This window comes from Hylaeus anthracinus, unplaced genomic scaffold (genome assembly GCF_026225885.1).
Source record: "Hylaeus anthracinus isolate JK02 unplaced genomic scaffold, UHH_iyHylAnth1.0_haploid 4, whole genome shotgun sequence".
Taxonomy (NCBI): Eukaryota; Metazoa; Arthropoda; class Insecta; order Hymenoptera; family Colletidae; genus Hylaeus; species Hylaeus anthracinus.
The window spans coordinates 10,607,414-10,619,845 of record NW_026535289.1 but is presented as its reverse complement, the minus strand read 5'-3'; the positions used below and the strand labels follow the sequence as shown (position 1 = coordinate 10,619,845).

At 41.3% G+C, this 12,432-nt stretch overlaps 1 protein-coding gene and 1 long non-coding RNA gene across 4 annotated transcripts in view; one reads left to right on the top strand and one right to left on the bottom strand.

The window, feature by feature from the left end:
• LOC128894777 (Krueppel-like factor 6) overlaps window positions 1–12,432 on the top strand; it is a 390,418-nt gene that overhangs the window by 140,250 nt on the left and 237,736 nt on the right. The gene's annotated exons all lie outside the window — the stretch shown is intronic.
• Window positions 10,368–12,404, bottom strand: LOC128894798 (uncharacterized). The gene is made up of 2 exons (XR_008461628.1): window positions 11,444–12,404; window positions 10,368–11,351 (listed from the first exon to the last, which is right to left on the bottom strand). It is a non-coding gene; the product is annotated as an uncharacterized LOC128894798 (long non-coding RNA).

Here is a 12,432-nt window from a genome sequence, read left to right as displayed (position 1 = left end):
CCGAATGCGACCAGTGTCTGTAAATGGCAACCTGTTCAGTAATATCCGAATTTTTATCGAAACTTCAATTTAGAAAGTCTTAACGCTTCATAACGTCTTCGATTTCACAGGATACGCCGACCGCAGTCATCGTTTAATGTTTCTTCGTTTCCTCTTTGGTTGGCATTAGCCGCATCCATTCCAGTAACTGCATAACTAGTCTTCGAAGACCATCGTGGACGTTAATTAACTAGCGTTTTCTTCGATAACGACTGCTTCATCTCTGCTCATCGTTTCATGCCATCCTACTTGCAGAATGTTTACGGATTTCCTTCTAGCGTTAACCCTTTCGGACCCAGTTCCAGTCCGGTTTTGCTAATTGATCATTTTTGTTGACTATATTAAAACAAATTGAAACTGCACATGTAGAATGCAGGACATGTTAAAGTTAGTTACATTTAAATAGATAGCCACTGTATACTGAGAAAGATTATTGCATAGTAGCGTAACTACACTAACTGTTATTATATTCAATTTATCTTGACGATTCTATTAAGTATATCCTATTATGTTCCATATGTTGATCAGTATATAATAAAAATTATACAGTATACAAATGTACTCACTGTTGAAGTTTAAATCCAAATGAAAGTTCAAAATCAAAGTCTTTTCTATTTTACGAAATCCACGCCAATATGTATTAGTTAGACGTTTTTCGTTTTTAAGAAAATCCATCTTTTCTTCATAATATTATAGGATTTAGAACATCATCCGCACGTGTACTAGCCTAAGGTATCAAAGGTCGCGACGTAAAAAGATCGTCGACATGGACGTGCGTGTGCTAGAGATTAATGCATTTCTACGCTTGTGTGCACTACGTGCTGCAGGGTTCGGTATAATCAACGACCGTTGGCTGGAATTTTCAGAAACGGTTTCGACGTTTAATATAATGATACTAACATTTTCAACGGGGACGTGCGGTTGGTTATAAATTAAAGATCAAATGCCACCGGTAAATTGCAAATCATACCGGTTCGTTGAATAGTGATTCATCGAGAGCTCATTTCCACGTGCAAAAAGGATGACTCGAAATCTCTGCATCTATCTAACTCCATTACTTAACATATTTCCTCGCCACCTAAAGAGAAGTGTTAAATACACATTCATTTATTTATTTCTATTATGAGCGAAACGAGCACTGAATTTATTGCGATTAATATTCATAGACCTACTTGTATGAATGGAAATTGAATGACCGTGATTTTGTAGTGCCTATAACAAGTTGATACTTGCTTATTTTTGTTTGCTGCGTGTTTGAAAGCCGTCTTCAGAAATGTTAAATGGTTCAATTGAATTTACTGAATCAGGATTTATAACGAATTTAAATATACGAATAGATTCTTTTTATTTATAGAAAGAGGTCGCCAACAATTTTAATATTTAAAAAATCTTTTTATATTGCATTACGGAACTTTTTAAATATATTAAAGGAGTTTTTGTTTAAATGTTCATTCAGTCAATTCATTTGTATCATTTTCTGAGAATTACTCTAAAAGAAAACACAAATAAATAATTTCTTCTTTCGGACTGCAATACTACATCACCAAATTAATATAAAAAAATTCTTTCGAATCAGTATTCAAATAATCTTGTAATTATCTGTTTTGTTAACGCATTTATCAAGTAATTCACACTCTTGGGCCATTATTAGTCACAGGTATTCGAAAATATTTCACTACGTGCATCATGTTCTAACCAATCTCCTCCTTTCTGCTTTCAGGTAAGAGATGCGCATCCCTCGCAGTATCTCTGGCCACCTCTCCAGGAGTCGGAAACTTTCCCCTCCAGAGAAAACGCAACTCGAGCCCAGTGGGAACCCCCTTTATCGTTCTTGTACCGGAAACCAGAGCCTGGTCGTGAGACTTCGCTGGTTAAACGAAGGCACGGCGAATTTCCCGTCCAATTTTGCATCCGCACAGCTGCGAGTGAAGTCTTAAATCAATTGCTCACTGGTCTTACGGACGGGAGGAAAACGTGTGGGGTAGGTGGAGGGTGGGTCGCGGGTTTAAGGTTGCACTCAACTCCATAATTAGTTGGGAACCCGAAGCCGACGAAGCCCTCAGATTTAATATCTTAACGCCCTCCTTAACGCGCCTCGAAATTCCGCGTTGCGTCGCTATTGGCAAGCTTCGCGAGACTCGAGCACTCCGCAGAAACTTTACGCCCGCTCTTCCATCTACGCACCCTCTGTGACGTTCCATCTACACCTGTGTCCGATGTTTCTTCACCATTCCGTTTCCACTCTCGTGTTCCTCTCGATTTGGACCACATTGCTCAGAAGAACATCGCTTGGCAATTATTTTGCACCAAGTATTATGCACTCGACTGCATAAATCAGCCAGAAGTCGTTCAGAAACATTCAAATTTTTATTTACCCTCTTCTTGCAATCAACCACCCTTCTAAAACAAAAACTGCATATCATTAATTAAAATCCTCTCTCCAACGCGCTAAAATAAATAAATTACGGACTTTGGCATTTCAACTAACTTTCGAGTGTTTTTGATCGCGGACCACGAACACTGGCTCGCGACGCAGTCAACCACGCGCTGATAAAACGTTCGGTTCGTCCATCGATGGAAGTGTTATCAGTCCGCGGCGAGCCAACCCCCGTCCCCGACGCTTTATGCGCGCTGGCCACTATGGCTGGCGACGACCGATTGAATATTATAATCGTATCGGCGCTTAAGCCTCGAGCGCTTTTATACGCGTATCGTCTCTCTGTTGGAAGCGATACACGTCCTCTTGGCGATGGTGATTGTAGATTCGCGTTATTGGTCCATAGATGACCGCCGCGCAAAATAGATCGGCCTCGCCCTGAAATAGTTTAATCGCTCCGACGGAAGGTTAAAGGCCACGGGATCGATATCTTCCGGTCCGTGTAAAATTATCGTCGGTTCTAGCATGGCTCTGGACAACGTGAGTCATCGATTTAGTCACACTGCTTCGGGATCGACCGGTCAACGCTCGAGTCGAAGGACCACGTTGTTGGGGCATCCAACTACCCTGACCTGACAAAAGTAGGCCAATCTTTTAGGAATTGTTAGGGTGGAAACTGGATAACGTAGGGAGATCAAATTTTCAAATGTGTAACTTTGAAGTGTGTATTGTAAAATTTTCATTGGGAAATGTTGCAAAATGGCGTCGTTTCATTTCAGTTCCTTCGAGTAAGTTTCCATGTGGAATTCAGATTTGATCTGACTTGTGAAATTTTGAATAAAGTCCAATATTAAATTTCATAAGAATATTAATATAAAAGAATATTCATCGACCAATGGCTGCGCAAAGGAATGCGACTTCTGAAGGCAGGAATTGCCATATTTCTGATTCATGGAACGGAACGACGAGGGATAAACATCTCCAAAGCCAGGGATATATGAGTAAACATCAGATAAGCCGTCAGCCTGGTCGATTTAAGCAATTTAGGGAAGATCCAGAATCGCATGGACAATAAGATAACAGAACCGAGCACGTGGCATCTGCCACGGAGCTCGCGATCGTCTATCTGCTCGGGAGTCAACGACAACGTAGTTGCCATCTGCTTTTGCAGATGTCTCGTCTATTTGCCCTAGCCTCCGAAAAAATATTTGGCTTCGGTGGCGTTATCCCACGAAGGATCTCCTTTCGGTCTATTATGGATGGACCGTCGTCCTGGATGAAACAACAAACAGAGTCGCCTAAATAAATCTCATTCGCGGACTCCCTCGCGATCGTACGAACGTCAAACGATCTGGGTGAGTTTGGTTCACCTGTCAATATGAAGAATACTCGAGGAAATGGAAGAAATTGGAAAAATTCAACTGTTCGAAGACCCTTTCAAGAGTTTTTAGGAAGGCCGCGCTTTTATCCGACCATTCCAATCAAATTTCATCTATTTTTGCATCGAATCATTCGAGAACGTAAAAGCAGTGTTGTTGCACGTTCTGTGAAGATTTTCGAGTCTAGTTGCTCGATCAACCCTCTCGAAGAAGACGTGCGATTCGAAACTCACGACCGACGATCCCTCGATCGCGACGGGGGATCTCCTCCCGTGGATTGATGTTTCAGTAGCCTGATGAACGGCGGCGGTCGTATTTATAGGATTTAATCGATGACACGGTTATCCAGCGGCATCGGCGCGCGACCCGCATATTCCTGTGTTACAATCCGATTCGACGTTACGATGTTGCCACTTGCCTTGGATGACGTGCATTGCAGTCGTCATCCTCGATTACAAAGATAGCCCCAAGGCGGTGGTGACAGCGGCCGACGGTGACGGGGTGGGGAAAGAAAGTGCTCATTGATTAACTCTGAAGCGGCGGGTTTCAGGGCAACTCTATTTCCGCGGCTAATTCCTCAGTAGGCCGAATCAATTATATAAACAATCTCGCGCGAAAGATCGCTGGAGAAACTAGACCAATCGATCGGGACTGGTAGGAAAACAGAAACAGCCGGACCACGTGTAAATTTAAAGCCTCGAGGCGCGTGTATTTATACCGCGGCTCGCTCGTTGTCAGTCAATCGTCTTTCGAAACCTATCCACGTCACGGGACAAACGTGAAAGAGGAGCTTTTGATTCGAATCGATGTTCAACCATTGTATGAATTTTATTTTAATTTTTTTTTCGACAATAATTTTTCCTTGACACTGACTTCCCTTTGATACTGTCGACCTAATTTTCTAGATAGATTCAGTGCACAGAAATAGTGATTGAGGAGAATGTAGTAGTACGAAATGCGTTACTTTTCACCTCGTGGAGTGTCTTTACGATTAATATATCTTCTTTCGTTTATGTTTTTTATCAGAGACGATTTTTTATTTTCGAATAATTCCACTCAGTTTTATGTTATCATTTAGTTCTGAATCTGTATAAATGTAACTAATTTCTAGGAGTTGTCAATATCCCTTACTGTTTTAAATCTTAGTGTCTCGTATCTAATCTATTTTCCATATTCATATTCTTGCTTCCCCTGTGCCGAGCAACAACGCGTTCGAGGAGTCATCATTCGCGATCATCGCCGTTATTACTCTCATTACGATGGTAATGAGCGAAACAAGGTCTTAAACGGCTCGCGTATTTTAATTATCATAAATCTAGTTACGCTCTCTGTGCTCGCAAGCATCGCTACGCTAGGGTACACGTGTCTCGTCGTTCGAAGCGGGGCTCGCTTATTATTTCACGCTCCGCTATGAATACCGTAATCAGCGTTAATCCAGACAAAGTGTCGCGTTATACCCAGCGTCTTAGGATTGCAAAAATTACTTGCGAGTTCGCGCAAGCACAACACTTAAATCGCTCATTTATACCACAGGAGAACGTTAACGCTATCGTTGTTTACCAAAAATGGGCAAAATTTTCATTTTATTTCGCGAATAATGGTTGAGGAATATGATACGTGATACGAATATGACTCTTACGTTATAGGATAGCTCAATTTTTGTTTTATTTGTTCTTTGGGAAATATATCATTGTATATTTTTATTCTACATTTGGTACAGAGAGTGGTATTTAAATGTAACACTCCTGACTCAATAGACTCGATATTATTCCCTCGACGCAAAGCGTCCTGGACTATTTGAAGCACGTACAATTCAATAAACAAGTATAGTATTATAAAAGGTCAGCTGCATGCTGAGCCATATTTCGTGATTTTATTAAACAGTGAAAGGGTTAAATTTAGCCACGGAATCGAGCCAGCCGATATTTATAGCCGTCTAATATTAACCCCTCGCGGATGGAACACGTTTCGATGCAGAGAACATCGGTCGTATGGTTTTAGTGGGCCGTGTTTACTTGACGTAAAGTAAAATTTTACGACGTTCGACGAATAGTTTGCTCTCTGTGTGCATACGCGAAGCAAAGATCCGAACAAGTCAAGCGTCCTGCAACGTAAGATGCTACCATGCTTTACCCAATTCATGCAAATTAATATAGGAATGTAAAAGGAAAAGAAATTCCTGTGTGCTCAATTTATTAAAAACCGCAGGTGGAATGTAAGCGAGAGTGCATTGGCAAACTATTGAAAATTGGAGAGTAATGGAGCTCGAAAAGCTTCCTTTTTTAATAGAGTATCGATTACTGAAAAATTTTTATCGAAACGAGGAAAAAGAAAAGAAAAACTTGCTGTGGATTTCGTTCCCTCCAGATTTTAGGACAGAAATATGTTACAACGTTTAGTGTACATTGACCTGGATATTCTCGATAAAATAAATGTTTTTATTGGTTTCAAATAACGCTCATTTCCAGTAGGGCATTGTACACCAAAAGTTTCACTTCACATTAAATTCTCCCCACACTCAAGAAATAAAAGAACACATTCAGTATATCCACAGCATATTCTTGCATCGATATTAAAATTCACCTAGGTATCTGTTTACCTCCTAAACCCAATCCGTAAATTCCGAGTCTCCAGAAATTCATGTTCGCTATATATTCTATCGAACAAGAATTTCAATGATTTCTCTTATCCGTTCGCTACTCGCAATCTTTGGCCCAATCAGCGCAGACCTTCCTCCGTCCGCTCGACTCGAATTTATCTGCTGTGGATTCCCAGTGAATGCTAAATAGTCATCCTGCCTCCACGATCGTAGTATCAGCTCGTTGAAAATCCCGCGAAATTTACTCATCCACTTCCTCCGACTTATCTAAAGCGCGAGCAGCAGGAGAACGTTGGACGAAATCGGCGATTTGTAAGCTGTCCGTTGAATTTACGCGAGCGTTTCGCACGAGCACTAAAACGGTCAGACTATGGCACGAGAGCACCGATACTGCTCGACAAGGGAGCCCGCGATATCGTTCCCTATCGATTTTCCGTCGGGCGTCGTTTGACTCGACGTCCTCCCCCGCGTAATCGTATATAACGCGACTCCCGCTCGCGATGCAGATGAAACGGGAAAGTAACGGCGAAGGTGTTAGGCGAGATGCAAAGGAAAACGACCTAAGCGCCCAACGGTCTCGGGGGTGGAGGTATCGAGTGACAGAGGCTGAAGGTACACGCGTTCGCGAAACGCCTGCAGACACTTTCTACTTTTATTGCTCCTGCGCTGCCTCGATTTACTCGAATTCGGCTGGCAGATTTCCTTTTACGGTGTAGCGAAGCACCTTGAAACGTAGGAAAAATAATCAAAGTAATCAGAATATTCTGGAGAATTGTTTTTGTTGAAGTTTAACGTTCCTCGAGCTTCATTTTTTAATGCCTTGATAAAAAGAAGTTCGATGATGCATCTTTTTAAGTAGAATTGAATTAATTTACATACGAACAGATTAATTTCATATATTTTTAAAAGACAGTTTACATATCTGATTATATGATACTTGTACCAATCGAAGCAACCGTGTTTAAATTTCTCCTGCTTCAGTCACAAAATAATCGCACTTTTTAATAAAGGACTCCGTCTATGAAGAATGAAACATTTCTTCTTCTTCTTCGTCTTTTGCGCCAGGTCTAATAAGACAGTGAAAAGCGTGGCTGCAAGGTCAGGTTGTCGATATCCTTCCACGCAAACAAGCTTCGACAAACGTCCCGACACCGGTGGCCCAAACTTTTCAGTGCCACGGGAGCCCCAGACGAAGAAGCTCAAAGGTTTGTCTCCGGGCTTCGATACCAAACTTGCTAGGCGCGCTTGGCAAATACGTGACCACGCGGTTCCTTCAAACTTTTTCACGGTAAGGACGTGGAAAGATCGGTTTGGAATTCAGGCTACGTAGTTTCGAATGGGATTCGTGGCTTGCAAGGCGCTTCTCAGAATTTTTAGAAGCAGGATGCAAAGTCGAGCACCATGGGGTTGGCTATTCAGACTCGCCCTTGGGATGGTATTTTCAATGTACAAGATATTCCCTGGTCGGAGAACGAAAGTGCGAGGAACTATTCGACCTTAACCATTTGCACTACAATTTTTTTTGTACGAGTGAATAGAAAGTGTGCTTTTTCGTATGAGAATTTAACTACTCTGTAATGGTATAAACTGCCAAATAGTTGTGTTTTATCAAACGTGAGGAACACTGTTTTGGCAGGCCTGGTTCAACAATTATTCTTGGCTTTAATACTTAACTCAGTTTGGCTTACCAGAAATGAAACTTGGACTGAATTCCAGTGTATGTATATAACATGTGTCGCCGCAGTTAGGTTAGTGGAGTGCAAATGGTTAACCGTAAGAGGACTTCTGTGGTCTCTGCTCACCATAGAAATTTTAAATTATTCTAATCTTATGTCACTATCTCTGGATAGGTTGAAAATTATTGATAGTAACTAAGACATCATCTATGAAAGTCTATAAAGATTTTTGATTTTAGAAATGATTCGTACAATTATGCATGAAGTTGCATTTCTGTCTGAATTACCATCCCTCGGATCCTATTTCCACTTCGAACGACAGTATTTCTCCTTCAAATAACCGATATGGAAAATATGATTCAATATTGATATAGCATGTTTAACGTTTGATTTCGATGCAACATCGTACATGAGGCTCCAAATGTCAATAACGCTGAAAGCTTCGGTCGGAGGAAGCTTTCTCGTGTATTAATACTGAGTGCATGCAAAAGTACCTGGAAGTTGAGGCATTGTTTAATGCAGAATTAATCTGCCATTATTTTCCTGAAAATACTATCCTTGGATATTAATCGAGTACTACCAAAATTTAATTCGAAATGAAAATTGTAATTGTACTTTAGCTTAGAACGTCTTCCTGACTATACATTAAATATCTTGTTCATCCAGGAAATACCATGCAATGTTTTATCTTTAAAATGATTTTTAAACTATCTAAACCGATATCCACTCAGAATTGAGGTTCCAGAATCGTTTCCTAGATGCACTCTTGGAGTCCTCCACCGTACTCCTTTAATTACTACCAATTAAAAACAGTAATCGGGGAGATCCTTTGCAGTCGTGAAAGGTATTTCCTCCCTTTATCAAGGTTTCATGTTCGTCGCATCATTCTATGCGCTTACCCCCGTTTCACCCTTCTTTGTCCCTGTTTCGTCCCTTTCTGGCTGTCCCTCCCCCGCTTCCGTCAAACTCGCCGAGGCGCATTGAACTCCCGGACAGTGTGGCCGTCGCGCTTGTTTGTTGACGTCCGCGTCGTCAGTGCACCGGCCTTTACAAATGCAACAGCGCGCACGTTGGCGTACCTGCACGCTGCGCGTCGCGTATGCTTTTCGCATGAGAACGCAATCGGTTGGCTCGCTTATATTTGTCGATTCACGCACACGCATACACTCACGAACCCCCGCATCCTCCTGCCCCTCCCGCAATCGCGTTGCGTGTTCGCGGTTGCACCGCGTTCATTCGTACAAGAGAAACACGACTCACATTATGTCATTTCAGCAGCCTAGCATTTACTAAATTAATATCCTCATAATTTTCAATAATTAAATCCCTTTGTAAACGTTTCGCGCTGTGCATCATTTAATAACGCATTGTGTATCATTTAATAACACCGATGAATGGGATGGATCACTAATTAAGGAATGAATCTTTTTTTTTTTCATTTATTCTATGTTGCCGAGAGTTAGTCTTCAAACATTGAACATGGTTTCGTTTAGTTGTATCGTGTGTATAAATGATTCGATTTATATTGCCTTGGTATCGATTAGAGTGACTTGTTAAAACAGGGGTTGTTTTATTATGAGCGTGAATAGTACGAAAACGTGTGAAATTTGTATGATTTTTCATTGTGAAGACAATAACCGTGTTTATATTTAGGTGTTTTAACGTTTATAATTGAAAGCAGTACTTCAATGGCGAAGCCACAAAAATCCGTGGAATTTCACAGTTATGACGATTGATCTTTTATCTCTGTTCACGCGCGTTTATCGATACCGCGTTCGATGCTGAATTTTAAGGTTACTCGATTATTTTTAACTCGTTAAACGCCAATTTCCCCTGGAGCTCTGACGTAATAGCATTACACTTAATGTGATATTCGAGAGATAATGGCAACAGGTACGGGATTTTTAAACCGTATTTTCACCTTTAATGGCTTTTAATGTTCCCACTTGCATATATAATTATATTTGTGAAAATACCGATTCCTCTCGTTGCTGAAACGTACACAAAATGACTCACGTAAAATTAACCACTTAACCTGAGCTATGACGGTGCGAGATCATACTTTTATACATAATTTGAAACGGTAACATGCTGAAAGAAAAATGTTTGTTTAATTCTTATACTTTTGTACTATTTACAGTGTTCAATTGCTTTTAATCATCTCACGAGAGAATATTTTCTCTAGAAAATAATATTAACACAAAATTTTGTTCATTTCTAAAAGATGAAACCATGTCTACTGTGCTCCACAATTTTTTAAGGATGTCGGGCACATAACTGTCATTTGCAAACTGAAATAGAGTTCAAGTGTTGAACAAGTATATTCTCAGATGAAAAGTGTTTAACAACCAATGAAAATTCCTGAAAATGACCCGAAAAAATTAGTCGAATTGCTAAGTATTTATGAATCGTCATCCTCAGACTTGTAACATTTATTTAATTGATATCGTAATTTCATCCTTAGGAGTTCCTTACGAATTCGATTCTACATTCGTCGTACGAAAATGTCGTTTGAAAGAGAACATAATCTCTAATCGCGGCGGCTTCGGCGCACTCGAGAGGCGTATGACGCGTGCCGCGTGCACGCATGTACGATGTTCCCGTGGCCTCTTGTACCAGCGTAACCGGCCGATTACCTCGATAAATTTCATGAATGGGCCCGCGGCAGTCATTGACTCCACTTGTGCTGCCGGCATGAAAGAAGCAAAAAAAGAGAGCTTCTATAGAGAAGTGGCCCCCCCGGTACACCCCTCTGAGCCCTCCTCTAGCAGCCCGGCCAGCTTCCCTCGGTAACACCACCACTCTTCCGGGTGATGTATACCCGGCTTCAGCGTCTCTCAAACCCCCGTGACGCCACCTGCCATCCTTCTCCAAAGGCGAAACCATTTTCCATCAAGCTTGCAAGATAAATGTCTCGAGCACCGACACGTTGTTTGAGAACTTTGAACGATAGCAGAAAATTTTTGCCATTATTTCATCCCTGTGTCGCAGTACAAGAGGGTGGAACGTCTTCTAGACTGCACGAGTTTCATTTTATATTGTAGTTTATATAATAATAGATTATACATTAATTATTAAGAAAGTCATTGAGACGTTGGTTGACTAGGTGTAGGTCGTGTCTTAGACATCATAATTGGGGGAGTACACTACTCCTGGTCTATAGAGCTTGCTATTTGCCATAAACTCAGTCACTAGCGTTACTGTAATAATTTCACTACTGATCGTTCCACTTTAGTGATCACCCCGATACGTAAATTAATAAGTTTAAAGTGCACAGTTCCCTAAAAATAAAAACCAAATTGCATTCCTCAACCACCCGAGTTTTTTTTTTTTTATTTTAACAAGAACACATAGTCCATCTCTACCTACTCACATTTGAACTGGAAGCGTCGAGAATATAAAACGCAGCCTAACTTCTGACGAAGAAATCTTGAAACACGAAGACACGAAGAAAGCACGAGCGATCGCGTCCCTTTGAGAAACGCTGGCGGCTGGTGCGCCTTCGTCAAAGCATGATGCACTTAGCTGCCTGGCGCGTACCGTTTCGCGTTACGCCATTGTGAAGGGCCCTTGTCCCTCGGCACACTTCCTATTGTCACGAAGAAAGTCGGTCCGCTACACGGCAAAGTGTGCCGCGCAACCTGTGCGAGCGTTAATTTGCTTTAGCGCCGCTTACGCATCGACGTCTCTCTTTTATCGCGGTGGTTCGCGAATTTTCGCGAGTCCTGACGCGGAACGGCGTCGGCGCGGCGTGGAGTCGCGGATCCGCGTCGAAACGACGGTTCTAGGTTTACGGAAGACCGGTTTCTGGTTATACGAAAGTAATCGAGCCTGCTCGTCTTGTTTTACCCGAGCTTTATTGCGTAGCTCGCGAAGCGACGCAAATTTCTGTTTGACGTATGCAGACGTTCATTGGATCGCGATTATACGAGGAAGGTGATTTTTGGTGAGTGGGGCTATTGAGTGATATTTTATAGTGGATATGTATAGATATGTTGAACTGTATGGTTACGTTGAAGAAAGGAAGCTGATGTATTGCCATTGACTCCGAATTTTCCCAATACCCCGTTTCCTCGCGGAAATCATTCATTCTGAAGTGTTTCAATATCGAACAATAAGAACCTTTGAATAAGATTCAGCAACTTTCTCAAGTTTCCTTTCCCATTTCGCAGTTTTATCAGCTGCCAACTGGACGATTCTTCTTAGCTTCGAAAGATATTCTTTCTCTCTAGAATTCATCCCATCTGAACCTTCATATTGAATAATTCCCCCAACTCTTGGCATAAATTTTTAATATTCTCGAAAAGTAAAAATTTTGAAAGAAAAACAATTCTTAGATCTATAGCTTTTTTCATCTTGTTT